The sequence below is a fragment of the Pinus tabuliformis genome, chromosome 5_1, assembly GCF_031772625.1.
Source record: "Pinus tabuliformis cultivar Carrire ecotype Pingquan chromosome 5_1, CPIR1, whole genome shotgun sequence".
NCBI classification, from domain to species: domain Eukaryota; kingdom Viridiplantae; phylum Streptophyta; class Pinopsida; order Pinales; family Pinaceae; genus Pinus; species Pinus tabuliformis.
This window is the reverse complement of record NC_142305.1, coordinates 532,861,229-532,876,939: the sequence shown is the minus strand read 5'-3', so window position 1 is coordinate 532,876,939 and position 15,711 is coordinate 532,861,229.

Sequence of the window (15,711 nt, the reverse complement as noted above, 5' to 3'; positions counted from 1 at the left end):
ATATGTAGACAAACAGGACACCTACAAAACACATGTCCAGCAGCCAAAAAAGACAATCGAAGAAAGAAGAAAACAGAAAAACAAGCGAAGGGATGGCAATTTTCTCCACCTGATCTAGACGACGAGGAAGAAGAAGAAATGGTGTATACAAATCCCAACCAGCATAGTCAGATAAGCAAAGAACCAACAGCGGAAGACAAAACACCCCAGGAACAGTTAGAAACAACACAGGCACTATCAACAGAAAATATGGACATGGGCAGAAACAAACGACAACACATATCAGACTCATCAGACTCTGATAAAGAAAATCCACCACCTGTCGCTGAAACTGCACTAGCACTGATAAGTCCAGCAGAGACACAAGGGGGTTGGAAAAAAGTTGAGAAGAAAAAGGGGCGAAAACTCTGACTTTCCCCCACATGTACATAATTATATCTGCATAACATGCCAGTTACTTGTACTCGCACACCCTGCGCGGTGTTGACGGAACATTGCATTCTCATAATCGCCATTTTTGACACCAGATTACTGCATACGCCGAAAGGCATCTACAACATGTAATTTTTCAATGTTAATGAAAGATTACGATTTTTCCAGTGGAAAAAAAAAAGAGATCATGCAAAGAATTAAATTTCCCATGGGTTTTTCTTCAAACATAAATATTATCTTAATAAAGAAATGTGAATTTGGTGGGGTAAAAACACATGATTGGCATACCTTAATTAAGGTAATTATTTTGTTATATATATTTCTTTATTGGTGTACATCTTCGTAGTTTTTTTTTGTCTACGTTGGATTAAACAAATAACAATTCATTTTTATTGTTACAGTATGTTCTACCTCTATCTCTCCCAGACGACTTCGACAACAACATCAAACAAATTATATATGATCTTGGGAAATACATGAGGTAAGTAGTGATTTATATACAAAGTGTTTTTTCAATTTGTTGTTCAACTTAATGACATGTGTTTTACTTGTAATGTAATATATTATGTTTTGTTGAAACATGTTATTTTCTTGCATCATCTGTAGATGGTTGTCATTGAAAGAAATCCATAAAGAAGATATAAAGTATTGGAAGAGATAAATTCCTCAGCTAAAGTGTGAAATGCAAAGTATCTACCAACAACATTTTTCAATGCACAAGAACTCTACCTCATACACCAAGTCGAGGAGATTGAATTATGTGGACCTCTACAGACAATGTCGATGTGGATCGTGGAGAGGCACCTGTAATCATTGAAGGCTTTGGTTAGAAAATGAACACGTCTTAAGGGTTCTATGGTGGAGGGATATATGGAATATCAATCCTTGGAGTATATTAGTCAATATTTTCCTAAATTAGGAGCAAATATGCATGTGGATCACATTTGGGATGTGAACTCCATCAAAAATTTTGAAGGGGAGAACCTATTAGGGAAAGGGAGAATAGGCAAAGTGAGAGGTGATTAAGTGTTTGTGGAGATTTATAATGCATATAACTTCTCGTTTTTTGTGTATACCATACTTATTTAATTTTTATTCTTTCATAATTATTAATATTATCCATGGTAACTAAATTTTATTGATGAATTATGATATTTTAATAAAGTTGGTCGAGAGTGGGATGCACTACATATGTACATTGAAAATAATCTCGATTGGATGACAATATGTTTATTAATTGACAATGTCTTATATTATGTGTTTGGTATATTGCAAATGAAACATCACAAGGCTGTGTGGTACAATGGTAGTAAATTTCACATCTAAAAGTTGGATGAAAAGAGGAAAAAATCTTATTGTGGGATAACTATAGTTTTTTGGGTCACTAATGTTTCCTATAGAAGTGACACATGTCCATAAGCCTCTAAAAATCGATATTATAGGTATTTGGATGACATACTTGAGTGTGACCTTAAATTTTTCAAATTGGTTATGTTCAACGGCAAATGGTATAGGTTATGAATGATTGAATGTGATCCTCATATAACTATGGTTAATAAAATGTCATTTGAGCCAAGACCAGATCTCTATGTTCTTTCAAGCCAATGCGAACAGGTATTTTACTCAGATGTTCCAGGTAGAGGGCGTTGATCATATATTGTTAAGTATGATCCAAGAGGAAGGTCATTAGAGTATAATGTAGCAAAAGAGGATGACATTGAAGAAGAAGATGATGTAGAGGAGTAGTTACTTCATGTGTCAAATGAAGACATTGAAGAAGTTTAAGAAGATGTTAATCGAGACAATGTTTTGGATGAAGATGATATCGACAATTCACTGTCAGATGAAAAACTTGAAGAAGTCAAACCAAATGTAGGAGACAATGTTCCTAATGATGATATGATTGGAAATGGCAACATTGATGATGATGCTAATATGACCAATCCTTTCAACATCAATTCTCAACTAGATGATACAGATGTTGACTTGGGTGAAGAATAAGATTAATGATATCAAAATTTTGAAATGTACAAGGTATGCGTTTATATATTTTTAGTCAATTTATTCTCTTTAATTTACCTTAAATTTTTGCTTTATTAGTTTGCAGCTATGCTTGATTCCTACTATATTGATCTAAAATATTTTCTAATAGATAAATTGGGTGTTGGGGAATTAAGAGTGATGTGAGGGGGGTAGGGCCCATATGAACTTCCACCTTCACGTGGTTAGCCTTGCTCAGTAGAGAATATATTATTTTTGAAACCAAGAGAAGCTCATTGATGTTTATACCATCATCTCCAATTTTAACTTTGGTTCTTCTAACAATTTTTAAGGTTATCCATTTTCTAATTAGTGGAAATTATCCTTTAATTAATTGACCCCACACAAAAGGAGTTGTGAATGGGGCCAACATTCATTTTTAACTTTGGTTCTTCTAACAATTTTTAAGGTTATCCATTTACTAATTAGTGGAAATTATCCTTTAATTAATTGACCCCGCACAAAAGGAGTTGTGAATGGGGCCAACATTGATTTTTTTTTTTTTTTTTTTTTTTTTGGTTCAGTTTGTGCTTGTATGCATTGAAATTTGACATGGTTATAATAGATTCATGTGTTGACAGTATTGGAGGGTTAAGAGATTCAAATACAACTCACACAAAGAATCAAACGACAAAATTATGACATAAATGTAAAGGAGGTGAAATTATTTATTATTTTTTAGTGTCCTTATATTGATGGCCAAAATTTTCCTCATCAACATTTGGGAGACCACCCAGTCAGAGCCCCAAGTTAGACTCTTTTCCATTTGGGTTGGTGGTTTCGATTGGTTTTGGATTGGGTCCAATTACCTGTACAGAAATTGCTCCAATGGATGGAGACTTGGAAGGTGTGAAATTTATAAGGAAAGGATGGGAATGGATCAATATTTCTTAATGAAAAAAATAAATAGAAATTTGAACTAAACTATAATAAATACTAATAACCTAGGTGTTGATACTTATATGTGAAAAAGAAATTTAACTTATAGCTTAAAATATAGATTTCCAAAGTATATCGTTAAACAAAATAATATAAAGATAAATTAATTCAATTAAATAGTTAATTGAATTAATTTCATAAAACATTCACATTTAATTTTGTGCCTCATATGCTTATGGTAAATAGATATAAATATATAAAAAAATTGACAATATCTCAATCAATTAATCATAAGCATAAGCAATCAAATATAAGAAGAGATTCCAATTATAAATTGAAGAAAAAAAAGTTGATAGAAGTACCAATTCTGCTTTACTCCTCATAGATACAGAATCAACAAGTGGTTCAGATATTTTATTAAAGAAATGGCAAATTACAAAAGAGTAACAAAGTTTTTCTTACAAAATTTCAGAACCCATGAGCCTCAGCTCGGGAGTCCTTTAAATAGTTTTTTAAAACAAAAAGAGAGAGCAATAACAAGTCTGATATTATTTGAACTAAAGCAAAAAGAACTAGAATAAAATAGTTATTAGTTACAATTTAAAATAAAATGTTTAACTGAGGAGAACAATTACAGACGAGGTGTAGAAATTACTTGTAGACTCAAACTGCAAATTGTAATATGTTAAAACAATTGACTTGAATCTACTCTACTCATCAACGGAAACAATAAACGATCGATGAAATCAAGAAGCATACAAACAAAGAATTCAATCACACACAACAGAATGATATTTTGGGGAAATCCAGAGCTAAAAACCCCTGCTATCTGTATATTGCATTAATCAAAATATATGAGAAGATTACAATGCTTTTCTCAAGCATGAGAAACCTCTACACTATCTCTATCTATCTCACCACTTCCCAGACAAGCTCTAGCCAATACTTAGTCAATTCTTCTGTCTGCCAAGCTCCTATTTCCTTGCACAATTCCCTTTGGAATTAGCCATATTTAATTGGGAAATTCCAAATTATGAATTGCGAAATCCTCATAGGCCTTCCTCTGAATGCATGCACCATCTATACAATTCAGATGATTATACAATTGATAGTACATTGTCCCTGAACTCCAATCTCAACTGGGTCTTTCTCTAATCTGACATGCATGAGTTAATTATGAGTGAATCATCAGTTAACTGGCTGAACACACGAAGCAACACCCCACTATTTGATCAAGAGATCGAATTTTAGCTCAAAAATGAAAGTGCCCATAAAGTCTTGAAGCCAATGTCAAGTCGAAGTGCTCATCATTCTGAATCCAATGACATTCGTTTCACCTCAATCCGACACCGTATGCTCAAGTTATCGTGTGTTAGTCATTTGGCCCAACAGCTTAAATTTTAGCAGGTATGTTGATTGGGCAGCTGACTGGGTGACCGTACAGGTGAATCAGTAAGGTGACTGTGAAAGCACGAGCCAACCAAGTAATGACACTTGTTCTTCTTTGATTCATCAATTGGAGGTCAGTTTTGATTGGTTGTGGTGTTTCTGCGTGGACCAATGAAATGGTGCCACGTGGCACCCCAGTGGCATGTTAAAATTTTGGCATGGTAGGACTGAGGTCTGGGAGTTTCGAACCCCTGACCTCTAGTTCATCAATGGAGCACTCTACCAACTCTGCTATCAGTGGGTCTTAACATATGTAGTTCATAACTATTATTTAAAGTTTATATGGCGCAATTTTGGGAGGAGGGTCGGGCTGTCAGCCCCGACCCCTGGTTGCATCCTCGGTATATGACCATAGTGCATAAGGGCATGGAGCCCATGGACCAGCCCCGACCCCTAATCATGGACTCCCACATAACCACAGAAGAAGCCACCGGTGCATAAATGGAGAGGGGGCTTAGGATTAGCCCCTAACCCTCGATCACATGAACCTAGCACATAACCATGATGAAGTATGAAAGGCATTAGAGGGAGGGTGTGGAGGTTTAGCCCTAGGACAAGGACATATGGGCCTGTAGAAGACCACAGGCTCTAGGGTTAAAGCGCTAATGCTGAGACGTTATGGAAGGGGGCCAGCCCCAGATCCTTTGGACCCTAATGTGACCAAAGCACAAATATTTTTGGGGCCCGGCAGGAAAGGCGGGCGGTTAGCCCAGCCCCTGATCCCATGGCACACACATGACCACACACCCATTGTTTAAGGGCTAGACCGACAAGGGCGGGCATTAAGGCCCACCCAATGACCTTATGTGGCCTATATGACCACATTTTTCGATGTTATGGGGTTATTGGCGAATTTAAGTTTCCTACCAAATGCACCAGCGGAGGGTGAAAATGTCGCTCTGTTAGTGAAAAATAGGGCAGATTTGTAGGATATTTAGATTGTTCGTCCAATTTGTAGGATAGTTAATAGTAAACTCATGGGAGAGCTTGGAGAGCAATATATTTTTGAGTTTTTGACCAAATTGAGCTCAATAAGAGTCTACCTAGGGGTTTTTGGATATTTTGGATCCAATGGTGACCTCTAATTTCTGATTTGAGCACATCTAAGGAGTCTTTTTGCAAGTTGAAGACCAAGGTTGTATGGATCAATCAAGTTTTTGAAGCAGTTCTGGAAGGTGTTTGAGCATGGAAAAGGCCTTGTGGCAGTTTTCTCACCTTCAAAAGTCCACTGCAGTAGTTGTTACTTATAGGGTTCAGCTCAGGTTTACTTTTATTTTTATGTCATGTTGAGGGAAGTTTTGTTTATGTTCTTTAATGAGGAATTGAAGTGCTCACATGCTCATTTTATCTCATTTCAGTTGGAGTACAGGGTATTTGTAGGAGACACCTTGTGTCGTTGCTTAATGTGAGAGTTCTTTGTAGGACAACATTACCTTATATGGGTAATAGCCACATGTTTCCATCAACAAACTTTATGTACTCCCTTTTTTGTACTTAACATATGGAACGGTCTAGCTATGTTGGCAGGCCCGGAGATGTAGCTCAAGAGGGCTGAACTCCGTCAACAAATATTTTTTTATGTTATTCATTATGCCTATATGAGTTATGTGCTATTATGTTGCTTGTGATAAGTTTACATGTGAAGACTAGCTCAGCTTGAGGAGGGTAAATCAAGTTTATGTTGCTTCTAATTTCCAAGATGGATTCAAGTTTGTCTTCAACAATTTAACTTCAAGATGAAGTTGTTTTTGAGCCATGCAAAGATGAGATTAAAGAGAATGTTCAGATTCCACTCATCAGTATTTTTTTCCTGCATCGGAGATAAGAATGTGGGCTCAATTCTTAACAAGACAGTAGGTCTTCACAAAGAAGATAGATGAAGTGCCTTGATTGGGGCTTCAAGGGCAACAATTGAAAAGTAAGCATTTTGGATTAAGTTTTTAGGTGTTTTTGAGTTTCAGCCTCATTGTATTGACTAGGGAAGTAAACTTTTGGAGACCAAAAGTTCCTAGTGGGGAGGTGTGATCAGGAGATCAAATTTTAGCTCAAAAATGAAAGTGCCTAGAAAGCATTGAAAATGGCGTCAATTTGAAGTGCTCGTCATTCTAAATCTAACAACGTTCATTTCACCTCAATCCGACACTGTATGCTCAAGTTATCGCGTGTTGACAGTTTGGCCCAATAATTAAAATTTTAGCAGGTCTGTTGATTGAGCAACTCACTGGGTGACTGTATAACTAAGTCAGAAAGGTGACTGTGCAGGCATGATCCAACCAAGTACTGACACTTTTCCTTCTCTGGTTCATCGATTGGAGGTTGGTTTTGATTGGTTATGGTGTTTATGCGTGGACCAAGGAAATGGTGCCACGTGGCCCAATCATGGGTTGTCACGTGGCACCCCGATGGCATGTTAAAATTTTGGCATGGCAGGACTAACGTTAGGGCGGTTCAAACCCCTCACCTCTATTTCATCAACATTGTGCTCTACCAACTCTTTTATCAGTGGATCTTAACATATGTAGTTGAGAACTACTATTTAAAGTTTATATGGTGTGTTTTTTGGAGGAGGGGTTGGGGTACCAGCTCTGACCCCCAATCGCATCCTTGGTATATGACCATATTGCATAAGGGCATGGGGCCCAGGGACTAGCCCTAACCCCTAGTCATGGACTCCCACATGACCATGGATGAAGCCACTGATGCGCAAATGGAGAGGGGGCTTAGGATTAGCCCCTAACCCTTGACCGCATGAACTTGGCACAAAACCGTGACGAAGTCTGAAAGGCATTAGACAGATGGTGCAGAGTTTTAGCCCTAGGACAAGGGCATATGGACCTACACAAGACCATAGGCTCCAGGGTTAAAGCGCTATTGCGGAGGCGCTATGGAAGGGGGTCAACCCTGGGTCCTTTCGACCCCAATGTGACTGGAGCGCAGAGATTTTTGGCGCCCGACAGCAAGGGCACGCAGTTAGCCCAACCCTTGATCCCATGGCACCCTACGTGACCACACACCTTTTGTTTAAGGGGTAGGTCAGTCGGGGGCGGGTGTTAAGGTCTAGCCCATGGCCTTATGTGGCTTATATGACCACATTTTTCGGTCTTAAGGGGTTATTGTCAAATTTAAGTTTCTTACAAAATGCACCAAAGGAGGGTAAAAATGTCGCTCCATTAGTGAAAAATAGGGTATTTGTGGGACAGTTAGACTGTTGGTCCCATTTGTAGGACAGATAACAGTAAAAATCATGGGAGAGCTTGGACAACAAAATCTTTTTGAGTTTTGACCAAATTGAGCTCAAGAAGAGTCTACCTAGAGTTTTTTGGATATTCTGGATCCAATGGTGACCTCTAATTTCTAATTTGAACACAGCTAAGGAATATTTTTGCAGGTTGAAGACCAAGGGTGTATGGATCAATCGGGTTTTTGAAGTAGTTCTAGAAGTTGTTTGAGCATGGAGAATGCCTTGTAGGGGTTTTCTCACCTTCAGAAGTCTACTGCAACAGTTTTTACTTGCAAGGTTCAGCTTAGGTTTACTTTTCTCTTTATGTCATGTTGAGGGAAGTTTTGTTTATGTGATTCAATGAGGAATTGAAGTGTTCGCATGCTAATTTTAGCTCATTTCAGTTGGAGTATGGGGTCTTTGTAGGATATGCCTTGTGTTATTTCTTTATGTGAGAGTTTTTTGCAAGAGAACATTACCTTGTAGGGGTAATAGCCAAATGCTTTCATCAACAAACTTTATGTACTTCCTTTTTTATACTAAATATATGGAGCGGTCTAGCTATGTTGGTAGGCCTAGAGATGTAGCCCAAGAGGGATGAACTCCATCAACAAATCTTTTGTTATGCTCTTAATTATGCCTGTATGGGTTATGTGTTATTATATTGCTTATGATAAGTTTACATGTGAATACTAACTCATGATTTGAAGAGACATTGGAAAAACTTGTTTTGTGAAAAGGCCCATTTTATCTTACAAAGTGTTAGAATGGTCCTATTTTTTTTTGTTTGATTGTGGAGAAGAGGAAAGTGAACACCTCCTCCATTTTCAGATAATTGTCTGACCTCCTACTAGTTCCTCCATTAGTTGGAACTAGTTTAACTAATTTTAACTCAATTAAACTGAATTAATTAATTACAACTCAAAATAAACTCAACCATGGCTCCTATAATGTAGGAGACACTCTACATGACTCAAGTTAGACCCTCAACTCGAATTAACTGAGCCAACTAAGTCAAATTAACTTAGTTAACTATTACAAGTTGTCATGAGATGTGGAATTACAATTTAATTCCTAATTTAGTTCAAGGACAAAATTAAATTAGGATTTTCTTGTTGCGTTTTCAACACTCCCTCTCAACAAGAAAGGGATTATGTGCTACCCCGATCCTGCCTCTGTGAAACTCGAATTTACATCTTGACAATGACTTTGTCAAAATATTTGCATCTTGATCCTCTGTATGAATGTACTCCAGCAACATGATTCTCATATGCACACAATCTCGTAGATGGTGATATTGGATGTCGATATTCTTGGACCGAGCATTAAAAAGCTGGATTCTCAGAGAGTTTGATACAACTCTGATTGTCACAGTAAATCACTTTAGGATCCATCTACTGACCAAATAACCCAACAAGGGTCTTCCTCATCCAATAACCTCACAAGTTGCTTGACTAGCAACCATCTACTCTACTTTTGCTGAACTGAGTGCAACTAATCTCTGCTTACTATTGTACCAAGACACGGTTGTTGACCCAATACTGAATATTCGTCCTGATGTGCTCTTCCTGTCAGATGGCCTCCCTACCTAATCTGCATCTGTGAAGCCATGGAGCTTCACTCCCTCTGTCTGTTTGTACCAAAGGCCAAATTGAGTGGTGCCTCTGAGATATCTCAACACATTTTTAGTTGCCTTCAAATAAATTTTGGTTGGATTAACCATGGCTTGACTAAGACGGTTAACTGCAAAACACAAGTCTGGTCGTGTGCTCACCAAATACATAAGTGACCCCACAAGCTGTCTATAAATAGTAGCCTCCACTACTTCACCTGAAGTAGCATCTTCCTTCCTCTAATTACCTACTAGAGGAGTCTCCATGGGTTTGTTGCTCTCCATGTTGAACTTCTTTAGTATCTCGTTGGCATACTTTCCCTGAGAGACAAACAGTTCCTCATCTCCTTGCCATACTTCCATACCAAGGAAATAATACATGAGCCCCATGTCCTTCATCTCGAATTATCTTGCAAGATACTCTTTGCAAGATTTTATCAGCTTCTCATCAGTTTGGTCTTCACTTTTAGTGAAGCCCAAACTGATGAAATAGTTGTCAATTCTGGTGCACCAAGCACGGGGTGCTTGTTTTAGTCCATACAATGCTCGCTTGAGTCTGCACACATGTGACTCTCTATTGAAGGTCTCAAATCCTTCTGATTGCTCAATATACACCTCTTCCTCAACCATACCGTTGAGGAATGTTATCTTCACATCCATTTGATGTATACTCCATCCCATTTGTGTGACAGTGCTAGAACAGATATTATTGAAGACTACCTTGCTACTGGAGCAGAAGTCTCATTGTAATCAATTCCCTCCACCTGAGAGAATCCTCTTATCACAAATATGGCCTTGTGTTTCTCCACACTCCCATATGCTGCTTGATTTACCTTGTAAAGCCATCTGGAATTCACCATTGACTTGTTTGTTGGTCTTGGGACCACTTCCTAAACATTGTTTCTGATAATGGAGTCATACTCCTCAACCATGGCATTAACCCATACTGGTTGATGCACTGCTTCCTTGAATGAGGATGGCTCAACCTCTACACTCTTGCTCATTAGAGCCATGTAGCCAGTGTACCGATCTGGTGACCTCCTCTTCCTGCGTTGTGATGTGGGTGCTCCCACATTCTCTCTAGCATCATGCATCAATTTGTTAGCCTCTTTGGTGTGCTTCCTTCCATCTTTGGAAGTCTCTGCATGAGTGGGTGCTTCCACTCTCTACTCCTCTGCATGTGGTTGCTCCACATCATCCAAGGATCCTCCTTTGGAGCTAAAATATCCTCATCTGCATGTAACTGAAGCTCCCTCTCAAGGGAACATCTCATGTCCTTCTCTTCATTGAAATTCACATCTCTACGAACCACTGTCATCCTGTTGGAAGACAGGTACACCCGATAGTTATGAGGTGTATCAATGTACCCCACAAATATGCCTAACTCAGATGTTGGCTCTATGTTTTTTCGTGCATCCTTGATAACATGGTAGTAGACTGGTTAACCAAAGATCTTTAAGTGTGCCACATCTGGTTTCTTACCTAAAAAATCTTCTTCTAGTGTACTCATCCCAAGAATTCGATGAGGGCTTTTGTTATGCAAATAAACAGTTGTGTTGCATGCTTCAGCCCACAATTGCAACAGTAGGCCCTGATCATGTAACATTGCCCGTGCAACTTCCACAATACTTATGTTCTTCCTTTCAACCACCCCATTCCGTTGTGGGTTATGGTTGCTATTAACTCCCTTCGAATGCCTTCTAATGCATATAAATTCTTGAATTCATTCGACACATATTCTCCATCATTATCGCTTCTGAGAGATTTAACTTTCCTATCACTATATTTCTCGACAAGTGCTTTAAATTCACAAAATTTAGTGAACGTTTGATCTTTCTTATGCATGAATAAATCCAACACTTACGAGAAAAATCATCAAAAAATATTACATAATACATGTGCTTGGTCGTGGATGTTGTCAAGAATGGTCCCCACACACCTCAGTGAACTCTATCAAGGATCACTTGCGCTCGACTATATTTATCATGAAAGGATACTTTGATGTACTTCCCCAATGTACACCATTTGTATGTGTCTCTTTGCTCTAGTGTACCCTTGGGAAGTCCTATAGAAATTTTTTGCATGATATTCAAATCTCTGTGGTGAAAGTGACCCAATCTTCTATGCCACAACTCAGCGATGTCTCGGCTCTACACCTTCTCTACTTTTATACTCAAAGGAGTGCAGCCTTCTACATCCAATTTTCAGAGGTTCTTCACCCAAACCCTGATCTGCTTCACCTGTCCTGAGGCTATGTGATGAAGGAAAGAATTTCCCTTGCTAAATATCACATCATAGCCACGATCCTCCAACATGGGAACTGAAACCAAGTTATTCTTCAAACCTAGAACGTACATGACATATTTTAATGTGAGAGGAGAACCAGGCTCCCTCTAAAAAGTAACCGTACCGATGCCAGTCACACTATACCTCCCATCATCTTCCATCTCGATGTGCATCTGGAGGTCCTTCTCCTCCAAGTTATTGAAGAACTCTTTGTTGTCGGTCATATGTAATAAGGCTCCACTATCCAGGTACCACACACTAACCATCATCGATGTCACCATGCAAGCGATGAGGGTGAAATCTAGCTTGAATTGTGAAGAAAGAGATTCACCTGCGCTCCTCCCGAGGGATTCGTACTGGCCTTCTTGTCTGGACACTTTGTGGCATGGTGTCCCAGCTTGTGACAGTGAAAACATTTAATCTTTGACATGTCCTTATTCTTGCCACCCTGACTGGAATCTTATTTGGAATGGGATGAATTCCCCTTCCCTTTCTTCACCTTTCCAGCTATGGTACAGTTCTCCTCATCATCATGATTGGATGAGGATCCATCTCTGGTGTTCCACTGAATCTCATCTTATACAAAGTTGGACCACAATCGCTCCCACTTTAGTAGCTTCTCCCTCCCATTAACTGAGTCATGGTAGTTGTGCCAGCTCTTGGGAAGGCCTAGAAGTGTTAGGCTCACCAAATCATATTCAACAACTGTAACATCGACACTTCCAAGCTCATCCCAAGATTGGGTGAACTTGGTCAAGTACTTCGGTATTGAGTTTCCCTTCTCCATCTTGATCTTTCTGAGCTTGTCCTTCAGTGCTAGCTTCATGTGGTCATTGTTGTTTTGAAACAGGGTTTTCAAGGCCTTCCACATTGCAAATGGAGTTTCCTTACCATGGAGATTCGAGACAATATGATCTCAAACTCCTAAGATAATCCTTCTCACCTTTTCCAGAAATTTTCTCCACTCTACCAGATCTTAAGCGTCAACTATCTTAGGAATATCTTTGTCTATGAAATCCTTAAGCCTGTTGTCTTCCAACACTGCCTCCATCCTGTCTTTCCAAGCAATATAGTTCGAACTACCCTCAAGGGAATATTCGAGTCTCAATCCATAGAATGACATCTTGTTGGCCCTGAAGTATGATACTGCAAATTCGATTTCTCCTACAAAATACAAACTCGTATTCTCCTCTTCTATAGTGATTTCAGCTTTGATAACATGTAGAAATTCCTTGTATACTCAAAATTCATATTGTAATATGCTAAAACAATTTACTTGAATCTACGGTACTCATCAGCAAAATCAATAAACGATCAATGAAATCACGAAGCATACAAGAGAAAGAATTCAATCAAATATAACAGAATGATTTTCTAGGGAAAGCCATAGCTAAAAACCCTTATTATCTATATATTGCATTAATCGAAAAATATGAGAAGATTACAATGCTTTTCTCTAGCCTGAGCAACCTCTGCACTATCTCTAACTAACTCACCTCTTCCTAGACAAGCTCTAGCCAATACTTAGCCAATTCTATTGCCTGCAAAGCTCTTATTTCCTTGTGCAGCTCCCTTGGGAATTAGCCCAAATTGGGAAATTCTGCAATTATGAATTGCATAATCCTCATAGGCCTTCCTCTGATTTCATGCACCACTTGTATAATTCAGATGATTATACAACTAATAGTACAGTGTCCCTGAAATCCAATCTCAACTGGGTCTTTCTCTGATATGCCATGCATGAGTCAATTATGAGTGAATCATCAGTTAACTGGTTCAACACATGAAACAACACCCCATTGTCTAACCTCCTACTAGTTCCTCCATCAGTTGGAACTAGTTTAACTAACTTTAACTTGGTTAAACTAAATTAATTAATTACAACTCAAAATAAACTCAACCATGGCTCCTATAATGTAGGAGACACTCTACATGACTCAAGTTAGACCCTCAACTCGAATTAACTGAGCCAACTAAGTCAAATTAACTTAGTTAACTATTACAAGTTGTCATGAGATGTGGAATTACAATTTAATTCCTAATTTAATTCAAGGAAAAAAATAAATTAGGATTTTCTTGTTGCATTTTCAACACAAGGAGCCATTAGGCAATTGCCAATGTTGATAAACTTCTATAAGAGGTGCCAACTTGGGAGGAGAATAAGGCCTTATGTTCATTTGATAGTTGAATACTTGAGCTTTAAAATATGGTAGTAGTGGAGTTTCCTTTCGATAATAACATTGGTTACTTGAAGGTAACCATGTGGATTGATAAGAAACTCCTAGGTCAATTCAAAATCTACCTTTGTCAATTGTTCATCCCTTTTATTGAACCTTGTCCTGTTATTTTTCCAATTCTCTTTTAATATATCTGCCTCTCGGAGAATCTCCTCATCATCACTTGATAACATTCCCACTACCTTAAGTGATTGGCTAACATATTGTATCATTGAATTGGAAATCCTTCCAACATCATTCACTAATTTTCTAACCAAGTGTATCTTATTCTTCCAAGTATGAAGAGTTGTTGACTTTTGTATTTCGTTAATCTTGCGGAGATTCAGTTAGAACCTTTTAGGGTCTTCCCGCCATTGCAAAATCTCATTGAGTTTTCTCTTGGTTTCATCATATTCGCTTTCTATACTAGTAATTTCATCAACAAAAGAGTTAACCAACTTTTCTTGAGCCTGTATCATGCTTAACTTGTTGCAAAGGAGTTGTTGTTGGTGTTGAAGAAGTTGGTTTAATTCAATAGTTTCATGTTTTAATTTGACAATATCTAAATAACTTGCTTCAGTTTGCTTAATTTTCTCTTGTAGCTCATTTATCTTGTACCTCTTTGCTTAATCCCAGAACCATATTAACCTCTAACCAAGGTTTTTTTGCCTACATTTGTGCTTGGAACTGTGAATATTCTTGTTCCAGTTGTTGGATTCTTTCATTTTTTCCTTAATAAACTCTCTGACACAAGTTGATTTATATACATTAGCAGCAGCATAAGCTCCTACATACCGATTTAATTCCTCAATCTCTTCATTAAGAGTTGTTGATGTTCCTTTTTGTTACAGATCATTTTGTCACATCTTCTCAAAAGGACTGAAAACCAAATCAATCAACATCCTTCAACACTTTTTCATTATCCCTTTGCAAATCCCTAAGAATCACCTCTCCAAAAAGTCTAAGTTTCTGGGTCAATCAACTCAAAACCATGTTTTTAACCCCAATGCAGTTTGCATGCATGTTCACCTGCAATGGTTGCAATTTGCATAACTAATCATATGCGTTGATCATCGCAGATTGTTATACTCTGTAGGTGTGATGATTCTAGAATTTCGGGAAAATTAAAAAATATTTTCTAATCTTCTCCTTCCAGAAGCTTCTAAAGTGGTTTTAACCATTTATCATGGATATAGATCTCAAATTCCTATCTTATCCTACTCTAATGGTATTATCTCTTATCCTAAGAGCTTATCCTCCCTCATATGTGGATCTCAAGCCTAGATTGGTAAATCCTAAACTACCACTTTCACCCTATATATATATATATATATATATAGATATGTATATATGCATATATGTATGTGTGTGTGTGTGTGTGTGTGTGTGTGTGTGTGTGCCTCCCATAGAGTTTAGGTTGTCTTTTGGATATTATTAGTGCCCTCATGCTGCTACTTTAAGCTTAAGGAGTCATCATCCATTTATGCATTAAGGTTGAGTGTGAAGGTTTGCTTTGCAGTAAGGAAGGACAAGAAAATTGGGGAGACATCTACAAAGTCAGCTTCTATATATGGTTG